The sequence below is a fragment of the Cupressus sempervirens genome, chromosome 5, assembly GCF_028749045.1.
Source record: "Cupressus sempervirens isolate cs-2001-9-10 chromosome 5, ASM2874904v1, whole genome shotgun sequence".
NCBI classification, from domain to species: Eukaryota; Viridiplantae; Streptophyta; class Pinopsida; order Cupressales; family Cupressaceae; genus Cupressus; species Cupressus sempervirens.
The window spans coordinates 212,096,721-212,111,073 of record NC_143122.1 but is presented as its reverse complement, the minus strand read 5'-3'; positions in this window follow the sequence as shown (position 1 = coordinate 212,111,073).

The window sequence follows — 14,353 nt, the reverse complement described above, 5'->3', positions numbered from 1 at the left end:
GATCAGATCATTCATCTCAGTTCCAACAAGCTACGCAAGGGTCTCATTACCTTAGAGAGTGTCTTTAATCTTGATGATCAGTCAAGGGATAAAGGAATGAATCTAGCTGCAGAAAAGGATGACCATGCCCCAGTTACTATTGCTAATGGAAAATATCTTAACATGGGGAAGGTATGTTCTGAAGCTGAGCAAGAAAATTTCATTCATCTATGTCAAGAATTTAGTGATGTATTTGCTTGGACATATGATGACTTAAAAGGTTTTGACCCTAGTTTGTTTTAGCATACCATAGATTTGGTTGATAGGGTCAAACCAGTAAGACAAAAGCAGAGGCCAGTGAATCCCAAGATTGAACCTTTGATGAGGAAAGAGCTATCCAAGTTGATTGAAGCTAACATAATTTTTCCTATTAAACACTCATCATGGGTGGCTAACCTTGTCCCTGTGAGGAAGAAGAATGGAGAAATCATATTGTGTGTGGACTTTAGGGATCTTAATCAGGCTTCCCTTAAGGATCACCATCCTCTTCCTTCTATGGAGCAAATTCTGTCCAAGGTCAGTGGGTCAAGGAGATTCTCTTTTCTTGATGGGTTTTCTAGTTATAACCAAGTGCTAGTTAAAGAGTCTGATAGATACAAGACAACATTTACTACTAAATGGGGCACCTATGCTTATTGCAAAATGCCATTTGGATTAACAAATGCAGGTGCCACATTCCAAAAGGCAATGGAGGTATCTTTCAAAAGATTAATTGACAAGTTTGTCTTAGTATACCTTGATGATATAACTATGTATTCCAAGAATGTAGAAGATCATCTTGATCATTTGAGATAGGTATTTCTAAGATGTAGAGTTTTTGGGGTTTCTCTTAACCCAGCAAAATGTGTCTTTGCTACAAACCAAGGAAAACTATTGGGACGCATTGTATCTAAGGATGGATTGACCATTGATCTAGAAAGAACAAAAGAAATACTTTCCCTTCCTCTCCCTAAACATAAGAAAGGGCTGCAAAGTTTCCTTGGTAGGGTAAATTTTGTAAGAAGGTTTATTCCTAATCTTGCTACCATGATGAAACCCCTTACAGCCATGCTCAAGAAAGATATGGTCTTCTCATGGACCAAGGAGGGGAAGGAGAGTTTTGAAAAGATCAAGGCAGCCATAGCATCGGCCCCTACCCTCATGAACCCAAATTTTGAGAAAGATTTCATCCTCTACACTTTAGGTGGTGAGTCAAGTATTTCTGCTATCTTGACTCAAACAAATGACAAGAATGAGGAGCAGCCCATAGCCTTCTTTAGTGAAGGGCTCAAGGAATATGAAGATAAGTATAGCTTTGTTGAGAAGCAAGCCCTTGCAGTCATTAGAGCCTTGAAGAAATTCAGACACCTCTTATTCCATAATAGGATCCATTTGTTGGTGCCCCATGCAAGTGTAAAAGACTTCCTGTTAAACAAAGATATCAGTGAGAAGAGAGCTGGATGGATCACTAGGGTAATGGAATATGATGTTGACATTCAGATTACCAAATTGGTAAGAGGGAGAGGATTATGCAAAGAAATGTTATCAAGTCAGGATTCAGATGAAGAAGCTGTTATGGTAATTACAGAGTAGCAGGGGGAAAGAAATGTTAGTGCCCCAAGGAGCTGGATGGATGACATGAGGAATTTTTTATGAGGGAATGGATACCCTTAGGGATTGGACAGAGCTAAAAGAAGACAATATAGACTACAATCCATTCCCTATGTTGTGATTGATGATATCCTATTCAGGAGGGATTTTAATGGGACCCTGTTGAGATGTGTTGAAGAGGATCAGGCTAAAAGGATGATTAAAGAACTCCATGATGGCCCTGATGGTGGCCACTTCTCTGCAAGAACAACTGCCATGAAGATAATGAGGGCTGGTTATTACTGGCCATCCTTGTTTCATGGTTGTCATAGGTATGTGAGAAAATGTGAGAAGTGCGCTTTCTTCTCAGGCAAACAGAGACTTGCAGCTCTTCCTCTGCATCCCATTTAGGTGGATCAGCCCTTCACCCAGTGGGGGTTGGATTTCATAGGCCCCATTAATCCTCCATCTAGTGCAGGTCATATATGGATCTTAGTTGCTACCAATTATTTCACTAGGTGGACAGAGGCAGTTGCCTTTAAGGATGCTATAGAGCCATCAGTTGTTGAATTCCTTGATGGAATTGTATCTAGGTTTGGAGCTCCTTCTACTATCATCTCAAATAATGCCAAATCTTTTGTTGGAACCCAGATTTGTGCATGGGCAATGAGTCACAATATCTATCTAAGCACATCATCAAATTACTACCCGTAGGGTAATGGTTTGGTTGAATCCTCCAATAAGAATCTGATCAGAATCATAAAGAGAACAATAGAAGACAACCAGAGGGCCTGGCATAAGAAGCTAAGAACTGCTCTATGGGCTGATAGGATAATGCCCAAGAGATCTATTGGGAATTCACCTTTTGTGTTGGTATATGGTAGGGAGGCCAGACTTCCAATCTCATTAGAATTCCCATCCTTGGAGTTGGCTCATCAGCTGGAACTAATTGAAGATGATGCCATGTCAGTAAGAATGGAAGAACTACTTGAACTGGAAGAAAAGAGAAGCAAAGCTATGCAAACTCTAGAGATACATCAATAGTAGATGAAGAGGAGCTTTGACAAGAAGGCAAGGGCCAGAATCTTCAGAGAAGGATATTTGGTTCTCAAGTGGGATTCAAACAAAGCAAAACCAGGAAGACATTCCAAATTTGATCCACTATGGAGTGGCCCTTATCTGATCTCTGGTTGCAAACAGGCCAACGCGTTCCAGCTAAGCAGACCAAATGGTCAAGTTCTGCCCATTCCAATCAATGGGATCCATTTGAAGCCCTGTTTCTGAAAGTTTGGGAATCCATGTACATAAGTAGTTTAGTTCTTTCTGTTTGTTCTTGTTTTCCAATAAGTTCACGTGCACAGAGTTTCTCCCTTGAGTTGCCAGTCCTCGAAATTTTGACGAGTCTCAAGTTGCTGAGGAGGTCCTGTTTTTTGTTTCCAAGTCGCAGAGCTAGATTTCAAGGGTTTTTTAATGTTTTGATTTCCTCTTTTAGGGTTAGGGTTTCTTGAAGCTCTCGATTCTATACCTTCTAGGCCCTCTTTTCTGACTCCATGGCCCAATGGATCATTCTCAGGCATTGGTCATGCATTGAGTAGGCTCATGCCCCCTATGAGTTGCCAGAATTGTTACCTTTCGCTCACCCGCCAAAGCTTTAAATTTTAAATGCTCAGCTCGTCTAATGGCTAGCCATAGAAATATTATTTTTTATGCCAAGATCGGACCTTATGATGTATTTCGCAGCTCGCAGGATCTTCTCCGTCAGATTCCAGCAAGATCGACGGTCGGCACGATCTCGTCATTAGAGATGCACGGGTTTTAACATGGTGACATAGCGACCCTCTGCCACGTGTCGGCGGGAATTAGGTCTTACCCATCGGCGTCAAGAGAACGAATCAAATGCCAAAACGCATTCAGTAGGCCTAGTAGTTTTGGGAGGAATGGCAAGTCTTCACGATCGTCAGATCTACGGGGATCTATGGCTGGCGCTATCTCGCCATCGAGAACTGCCCGAGAGTTAACGTTGGCAACATAGCACCCAGGCGCCAAGTGTCTTGATGGAACCAAGTTTCACGCATCTGGCACGGTAAGGATTAAGCGATCGTCGGACCAATAGGGATGTGCCACATGTGTCGCGGGCCCAGTGACTTACAAGGGAAGGGAGTTGCAGAACTCCATGATCGTTGGATCGAGGCCGATCAACGGTAGGCACCATCATGCTATGGCAGAGATGTGCAAAGGTTATGTTGGCGACATAGCACCCGACTGGGAAGTGTGACGGCAAGCAAGTTTACAACGGGCCAATTTTTTGGTGGGAAGAGGTCAGGCAACCAGAAAGTTTAGAAATGCTAGTGGGGCGCCATGGCGCCATCGAAAAACTCATGAGTTTTCCATTGGCGGCATAGCGCCCAAACAAAAAATAGACCATGACGAACTCTCAGGCCTGGTGGGACCGATGGATGGGACAGGTGGGATGAGCTATCTAACATCATGGCCTTGTGATTGGTCAGGGTGGTACCTCATCTACCACGGTGGCATTTTAGAATACGCCACGTTTGCATCAAAGGGTGAGATGGCAGTTGGGTGCTATCTTGCTATGGGAAGGTTGCCTCAATTTTCCCATAGCGACATAGCACCTTAGTACCATGTGCCAAGTCAGTGGGGCCAAGTGTTAGGGAATTCACCAGAATGGTGCTACGTTAGGCCAATGAAGGACGACCACATATGCCAGATCAGAACATAGACATGAGGTGGCACTAGATCTTCAACGCAACCAACACGTTCCAGGGGCGAGTTCTACACCGTCAGATCTGTGAAGATCAGCGGCGGGCACTATCTTGCCATGGAGAAACCACACGAATTTTGTGATAGCGAGTTAGCGCCCATGCGTCGCATGTCCTCGTGGGCCTTGATTTGGATGCACAGTTAACATCACAGTTACAATTGACAATTAAGTTGCCAAGTCAATGATACTGTCTGGTTGGGGCATCGCAGTCACAGTTTGGTACCACCACAGATAGAGATAACTGTTGGGCGCTATGTCGCTATTAGGAACTTCAGGGCATGGCACCCATAGCGAAATAGCACCCAGTCAAACATAAAGGTGTGGTCAGTGCGTGAAGAGGACTGCCAGGGTGGCAAAGGGGAGGAAAGTGATTGCCCCACGTGGCCCAGTCAGCATGTGGATCTGGTTGACCTTTTTTGACCTTGCTATTTCGTGAACCAGAAAGGATAGAAATCATTATTTATTTTTGCCGTGGATCTGATTTCATAATCAATTGCCACCAACTTAGAGTGAATATCAGGTGTAAAGGGACACTCCATCTATCCAGTCGATCCATCTACCATGTCAAGGAATGTTGTGGCGCCGTTTCTATCTTCTCCAGGCTCTTTCTCAGAAAGATATGAGATTTCTTGGTATGCAAGCCAGGATTCAATCAGACCTTCGATTGGATTCTCAAGATGGGAAGTTAATGCCAGTAGGTAAGAAGTGAGTGTGACACAAAAATCTTTAATTATGCCTGATCTATAAAGGAAATTTGGTGACTTGTTCTTAGGGTCGACTCTTCCTAATTTTCTTTGCTACTGCTTGCAGACTTGCAGCATAGAATCCCTGTGTCTCTGAGCTACATAGCATCCTATGTCATTCTCTTCAGTGGTCAATGTGTATGTGCTTCATTTTTCCTCCCATTGATGCATTATTGAGATTAGCGGTCGACATACTATACCTATCTTTGGCCTATTGGATAATATACAAGTGAAATCTTCTTTTCCTGGTGTCATTCAGTTGGTTTTCTGATCTGTATGTGATTATTGATCGATATAAGTCTGGACGTGTATGACTTTTGTATGTTACCCTAGTTATGTAGTGCATATATGGGCAGGAATGAGTCTGAACACTCTATTTTGGTGCATCACCGCCTTAGATTAGACTAGGTAGATTTGCTTTAACGCTCTCTTTCTCCCTTTCCCTTTTGACAATAGATAGGTGCGCCCTGACAGTAAGAGGAAGTCGGCCTTCTCCGGAGACTCAACCTCGTAGTTCAAGTCCCACAGCTTGGAGGTTGTTTCCATGTTTCACTAGGTTGTCCTCACGCATAGGCCTTGGACAAGGGTGCAAACCTAAGTGACAACAGGAACTCAGTCATTTATATCTAGAGGATCCTAATTTTGGTGAAGTTAAGAAGGCTTGTACAAAAACTGTTACTCTTGATGGAAAAAAGTGGTTGGATTTCATAATCCAAGATGGCATGTTGTTTAAAAGAAGCCATTTGTGCATTCCCAAACATTCAATGAGAAATAATCTCATCAAGGTGAAGCATAGTGGAGGATTGGATGGACACTTTGGTAGATATAAAACCATTGCTTTAGTTGCTGAGAACTATTATTGGCCACAATTGTAGCAAGATGTGAAGAAGTTTGTAAAGAGTTGTCAATTATGTTAGATGGCAAAGGGAGTGAAGAAGAATATGGGATTGTATCAACCATCACCATTACCAAAGAACCCATGGGAGGATGTTAGCATGGATTTCATTCTTGGATTATTGAGGACTCGGTGAAGGAATGATTCTATTTTTATGGTCTTTGACAACTTTTCAAAGATGGCACATTTTGTTTCCTACAAGAAGACTAGTGATATTGTTTATGTGGCAGAGTTGTCTTTTAGAGAAGTGTTGACATTGCATGGTCAACCAAAGAGTATAGTTTTAGATCAAGATACTAAATTTTTTAGATATTTCTATTGTACATTATGGAAGAAATTGAAGACAAATTTGAAGTTCAATTCATCACATCATCTATAGACTGATGGGAAGACAAAAGTTGTGAATTGTAGTTTGGGAAACTTGTTGAGATGTTTGGTTTGTGATAAACCAAAAGAATGGGATCTAGTTTTACTAGAGGCAGAATTTGCATATAAAAATTCTATCAACAAGAGTACTAGTAAATCACCATTGTAGATTATATATGGGAGTAGTCCTAGAAATGCTTATGAATTGAGGTAGTTGGATAAAGGAGAGATAAGTAGTGCTAAAGTAGAAGAATTTGTTGAACATTTGAAGAACATCCATGAGGAGGTGAGGAGGCACGTTACAAAGATGAATATCTAGTACAAGGCAAATGAAAATGTGAAAAGGAAGTATAAGGAATTTCATATTGGAGATGGAGTCATGGTTCATTTGAGAAAGGAGTGTTTTCCAGTGGGTAGATATAATAAGCTAAAAATGAAGAATTTTGGACCTTGATTCTGGAAATTCCTATGAAGTGGAGCTACCTGTTGAATTTAATATTTCACCTGAATTCAACATTTCAGATTTGACAGAGTATTATGAAGGAGGTGATGGGGATGAAGTTGTAGAAGCACACTGGAGTATTCCAATAGCTAGTTCATCTACAAAGAAGATTGAGAATATAGTGGATAGTTGTGGTGGAAAAAGTACAAGGAACAGAACTTATGAAGAATCCATGGTCAAATGGAAAGGGAGGCTAGTAGAAGATTCATCATGGCTAGTATGGGAGGAGGTGTCTAATGTAGGAGATTTCTAGGTGTAAGAGAAATCTTGCATCAACAAAAATATTTCATTTCAATTGTTTCAATAAGGGTTGTCTTAATGCAGAATTGATTTTTGTGGAGGCTTGTTATTTAGTAAGTTAATCAGATGAGCTTAGATTGTCCTAATTTCAGAGGTGGATATATTAGCCTACCAGTTGAGGCTCAACGTCATATCATGCATATTCCTAGATTCATTGCACATTTTTGGTTTGTAATTTTGGTATATAAAGTTTAGGCTCACCATTGGAGGTTTAAAAGTGTTAGGTTGAGGCCCAAAAACTCAATGGATGGGTGCTTGTGTGAATGTAAGCCTTTAGATTAGGAGTTGAGGTTTCTGAAAAGTGGTTATAATAGCCAATTAGAGCAATGGTTCTAGAGTTTTGATCATCCAAAATTGGGCCAACCAAAACATCCAAAATAAATCTTAAAGGTGTATTTGGCTGACTTTATATGTATTGTTAGGGTCTATTGGCACTGGGTATCAATTTTGAGTATCTAGAAACTTCCTGGGTGGCATCAAATTGCTTATTTAAGAAATGCCCTAACATTTTCTAGGATAGCTCTGGGTGATAGTTGGCATCTTTGTCTTGTAGATTACTATAATGAAGATACCCATGTGGGTTAGCATATTATAATTTCAAATTTTGTAATTCTACATTTGTGGCAATAATAAGAAGCCTATATTTTGTTCTCACAAATTATTATTGTTTCTTTGTTTTTGCTATGTGTTTATGGTATTAAGGGGAGCACCCTTCATCATAAATGCTTGGCCTTAACCCATAAAGGTAATGGCCAACCTTTTAGTTTGTCCACCATCTGAACCCATCTTGTGATATTCTCATTTCCTCTTTGACTTCCAACTAGACCTCCCACCACCAGATTTTAGCATGCCCCATCAATTTGGCCTTTACAAACACAACCCTCTCAAGATCCTCTACATCTTCATACTCAAAATAATCCTCTAGATCAAATTGATCCAATCAATTAAATTTTTGGTCTAAGATTTCCAAAAAAATGTGAACATCAATTTTTGGTCTCTTTCCAATTCTAGAAATAGCCCTAAAAAGCCTATTGGTCTCCCAATCCCTTTATTCTTCTTGAACCTCTTCAAATTATCCCTCTTCATAGTTGTTCTTCAAGTATTCTACTTGCCTTTAGAGGGAATTGAAACCCTCAGTTCTACCACATTCTCTTTGTGGAAGTATTTTCTCACTCTCTCATAACATACAACCATAGTCCTTATACAAACTACCTCATAGTTGGTGATCTATCTACACACTCAAGAGACAAAAATGAACAGAAAAAAAACGAAAATTTCTATTATCTAAAATAAGAATCTACTACATACATTAGTGTAAAAACAAAGTCCAACTACATACCTTGTGCATTATAATATTATTAAATTATGGAGAAAAACCCTTCTCACAGTTTCTTCTCCCAAACTCCACCAAAAAATGCATTTTTACCTCAAGGATGGGCCTTAAATAGTCAACCTTATTTTTAGCTTTGAGAATAGAATTGTCATTTAAAAACATTTTTGGTGGCACCAAAAAGAGATTGCAGTTCATTCAAATTATAAGTACAAAAATAGAAGGTTCTAGAAAAAGTAGTTCAATTTCTAAGAAGCATAACTTTTGATCTAGGAGTTTGATTGGTGAATCATTTATATTTTTGTACCTCAAATATGACTTTGAGGCATTTCTAGGAGGTCCCTGGACAACTTTAAAATGAAATATTTAGATTTGATTTAGAGTGCTTGATATTTTAATTACAACCTTCCCTCCAACTTACACCATCTAGTTGTTCATAATTATTGCTCATAGAAAAAATAAACCAATTTTTTTATTTGTGCGTATCTTGAGGTGTACCAAAATACTAACCGATAAAAGTATCAATGAAAATCTAAGAGTTGGAAGCTCTATTTCTTCAAAATGTATATCAAGTACAATAAAATCACATCAAATAGAAACTATCTGTAGAAATATTCTTGGATGATACAAAATTTCCCTTATCCTATTTGATGCTCTTGGTTCATAATGTAGGTTGTGTAGTAGAGGTTTCATGGTGCAGATTTGATGCTCAATCAATTAGTTATTCTGTTATCATTTTGGTTAACTTAAGTGATTTTGGTTGATAGTTTACCAATACTTTTCTTTTAGAAGATGCATAATGGAAATTAATGTTGCATTTTTGTTGTAGTAATAATTAGAGTGTGTGGATGGAATGGGATGCTAAGAGGTGTCTCTAGATGAAGTGTTTATGATTTCACAAGATAGACACAATTATGGAATGAGTTATGATCGATTGAAGTGTGACAAAGAAACGAATAAGAATAGTCAATGACTTGTAAACAATGAATGATTTGTAAAGTTCTTGTAAATTTTGAACTAAAGAATTTAGACTTGTATTGTATACTTTGTTGTTAAAAATGATCTTCTTATTATTTTGAAATGTGGAGGAGTTGTTGAAAATGATCTTCTTAAGATCTACCCAAAAATAGGACAAATGGTGGAGATCATAATAGTCAATAGCCTAATAAATAAAATTATCTTATTAATAATTTAAAGAATACAAATGTATTACACCTCAACCATACCAAGTCTTCTCCTATGTTAGAAATGCTTTATAATAATTGAGAGGGGGGTGAATCAGTTATTCAAGGTCCATATGTCCAATTCAAACTTTTAACTAAGTATAGTGAGCCCATTCAACCATTCATTCATCCAAGATTTAACTTTCCTATTAAACAAGTTACTATAAATCAACATGCAAGCATAACACCTAAAAAATTCAACACATAACATAGTGATTTACGTGGAAACCCAATTTGGGAAAAACCACCAATAACATGCTACTCAATTCACACTCTTTTGAAGTGATGCCCTGTGAAAGGTCTGCCTTGTTAAAGGCTACAACACATTGTTAAATGTGACTTGGTTAAAGGATTTAACCACACTATTAGAAGTGGGCCTGGTTAGAGGACTTTAGAACATTCACTTCGAATGCCACTCTGTTAAAGGATTTACAAATGGCTATTAAACCAACTTTAGTCCATAGGATTTTTGTTTACCCTAACTGATACAATTGCTAGAGAGTAACAATAAGAGATCTTGACTTGATTACAATTCATAACTTATCTTGTAGATCTCAGATCACTATTCAACTCTTCACATTACCTGGCTTTTAATATCTATAGCTCTGATAGCTTACCCTCCTTTCAAGCTTTGTCTATTTGAGTCTCCATGCTCAATGTACTAGTGTGATCCTCTCTTTCTGACCACTTGTCGAAGCAAAGTCTTTGTGCTATGTTCTTCCTTCTCCTAGATGTCTTCTCCTTGACACTCTTCAACCACTTCACAATTTGGCACACTAGTAGCTCTTGCTTCTTGGTCTGTGAATCCTTAAATAGAAGTCTTAGAATTTCTTTTCCTACTCAATTCTTCCCTCTTTTAATTTCAATTCATATGGATTAGGTAGGATTCATTAAATATAACCCACATTTTGTTTCTTCTAGAAACATCATGAAGAATCCTCTGGAATTCACTAAAAAATGGTTTACATAGAATTTTGTGCCACCAACTCATCATTCTTATCCTCCAACTAGTTCACAAAATTCAAGGTAACAACTCTGTCGGCTAGATCTAGTGAATCTTTGACATTTCCAATAATGCAGTAGCTTGGCACTATTGAAATTTTGGTGCTTGGCACATACTGTGTTACTTGGCATGAACTATGTTTTACTGATGCTTGGCACCTGAAGTTTACTCAGCACCTACTAAGATTTTCCAACACTCAACTCCTTCTATATCACTTGGCACTTTGAACTTCACTCGGCACCTAAAGTTCACTCAGCACCTGAAGTTGACTCAGCACACACTAGATTTTGCATTTGCTCGGCTCCAACTAAAAATTTGCTCAGCTTAAACTAGCATGCTTAACACCCACTGATGAACTTAGTTTAAGCTTTGTAGTCAATCTTATTACAACTTATTCCTCCAATGTTTCTAAGTGTGGCCAGCCTCTATATTCTCAAGTATGTTATCAATACATCATTTAACCATTATCGTAACTGATCCTTGTACTTCATTACAAAACCATAACTCAACATTTCCCTTAGGTACTCTTATTACATCTTTTTGATTAAATCCTCTTCATCAATCAATTAAGTGATAGTACTTGGATCTTATAAGCAAATGTCATTCCTACAAATAGAAAGATTTCCCTCTTTCAATCAATCTTCTTCATCAATGATCTTTTCAATTAGATTTCCAACAATCTCCCTCTTTGGCATTGATGGTAAACCAAACTAATCAAACATTAGACTAAACTTTTCAACCATGTTATCAAAGTGCTAACTAGGTTAGAACAGTAAGTCAAATGCCAAAAAGAAATTGTGCTACCATCAGTTATCTCATCTCCTTCTCTTGATCTACTATTCTAATTGCTTTACTTCTACTTCTCCCTCTTAGTTGTTGTATCCTTTGATCAGTTTTTGATATTTCTCCCTCTTTGACAATAATTCCAAAGACATATTAACATCTTAGCATCTTATCATGCAAGTGTAGCATTTGAAGGTTCATTCAATTTATCCCTCTATCACCTTGCTTATGACTGATTTGAAAATTTAGCACTTTAATTACTTTAGGAATAATCCTAAAGTAGGTATCCTCTGCATCAATGTTTAATATTTCACTACTAAATTTCTATGATGTGGATAGTCTTTTCTTATTTAAGCAGCCTTGGCTAGGGGTATCACCCCTAAGTTACCTCTAAGATACTCAAAAGAATCTTTAGGTGGTGCTTTTATAAAGATGTCAGCAATCTATTCCTTTGAGCTAACATACTCCATCTTCACTTGTTTGTCTTCCACCAATTCTCTTACATAGTGATACTTCATTGCAATGTGCTTGGTTTTGGCATTCATTATAGGGTTCTTTGATATGACGATAGCACTTGTATTATCACAATAAATTATCACAGGTTCATTCACTTGTTCCTTCATACCTTGCAACAGATGTTTGATCCATACAATATTGGTGCAATTGATAGTATCTGCAACATATTCAACTTCTATATTTGACTGTAAGGTACAACTTTTCTTTTGCTAGTCCATGTAATCAATCTTCTTCCCAAGAAAAGTTCTCGTCCACTGATGTTTTTTCTATCATCAATATTATCTCCCCAATCAGCATCAGTATACACTCTTAGTTTAAACTTTTCACTCCTCTTGTAGTATGACCAAAGTCATCAGTTCCTTTTAGGTACCTCATTCTTCTCTTTACTATCATCAGATGATTTTCCCTAGGATTTGTAGAAAATCTTGCCACTATTCCAATAGCTAATGCAATATCTAGTCTACTATGTACAACATACTACAACTTTCCAATCATTGATCTATACATTGTCCGGTTCACTTCAACCAACTCATCATTCTTGGATAACTTATGTCCTATCACCATTAGTGTGATAACTAGTTTTGAGTCTTCTAATCCAAATGTTTTGAGTATCTCCTTGATGTATTTTGATTGAGTCACAAATATGTCATGCTTCAATTGATGTACTTGCAATCTAACAAAGAACCTTCAATTGAGTCACATACATTTGGTAGACTTTGAAACCTTTGTAAGTAGCATATGCAAGTAGTGTTCTTACTACTTCCATTCTTGCAATAGGGGAAAATGTTTCCCCATAATCCAATCCTTCTTCTTGTGCATAGCCTTTGCAAACTAATCTAGCTTTGTTTCTTGTTATCTCACCATTCTCATCAAGTTTGTTCCTAAACACCCATTTAATACCAATTACATTCTTGTCAGCTGGTATAGGAACTCTGGTCCAAGTTTTTTTCTCAATCTAGTCTATCTTCTCTTTCATGGCTTTATACTAGTCATCATCTTGTAGTGCATCTTTTACTATTTTAGGCTCAATCTTGCTTAAGAAACATGATTTATTCCTTAGTCTATTCCTTTTCATTGGTCTTCAATCCTTGTCACCAATGATTTGATCTATAGGGTGATGTCTCCTTACATACTTGGCTAATCTTGGTTCTATCCTTCTTTCCATATTTGATCCTTCAGCTTCAGAGTCATTTTTCTCTTCTTCATTTGGTACTTCATCATTTCTTTCATGTATACTATTTTTAGAGTTAGAATGTGCATTTTCTTCATTTTGTAACTTGACTTCTAAATGTAGCTCAACATTCATTCGTTGTGACTCGACTGATACTGAGATTTGTTGTTGATTCCCAACTTGATTGGCAGCATTGTCTTCAACAGTCATTCCTTCATAGAAGTATACAGAAGATCTATAATCTTCTAATTTTCTAAAATCATCAGCTTGGACTTCTGCATGCTCATAAAAATTTACATTTTCACTTTCCACTATCTTGTTAGTGTTAGTGTTCAAACACTTATATGCCTTACTTCTAGTGGAGTATCCAAGAAATATGACTTCATCACTTTTTGCATCAAACTTGCCATTTCTAGTATCTTTAAGAATATATAATTTACAACCAAAGACTTTGAAATGTTTTAAATTAGGTGATTGACCATACCATAGTTCAAAAGGTGTTGCAATTGTTCCTTTCTTTACTTGGACTCTTTTCAAGGTGTAATCAATAGTACTTACAGCTTCTCTCTAGTACTTTAGAGCAACATTTTTCTCCATCATCAAGTTTCTAGCATAGTCTATTATTGATCTATTCCTTCTTTTAGGAATTCCATTCTAAGGTGGAGTTCTTAGTGCTAATATTTTCCTTTTGATACCTTTGTCATTGCAGAATATCTCAAATTCCTTTGATGTAAACTTTCCTCCTCTATCTGATCTTATTCATTTTAGACTCTTACCTATTTCCTTCTCAACTTTGGCTAAATACCACTTAAACATTTGAAATGCATCAGATTTTTGTTTCAAAAACATGTCAGTCATCATTATAGAGTAGTCACCCACAAATAGCATTATGTATCTGTCTCCTAGGTAGCTTTGTACTTCTATTGGTCCACATAAGTCTGTATGGAATAGCTCTAGTAATTCTTTGGAAATGTATGTTTTTCTTTTGAAACTAGATTTAGTCACCTTCCCTAGTTGACATTGTTTGCACATTGTGTTTTTAGGCTTGTTTAGTTCAGGCAAACCTTTGACTTTCTTCTTTTTGCTGATGCTAATCAGATTGTCAAAATTGACATGACATAATCTTTTATG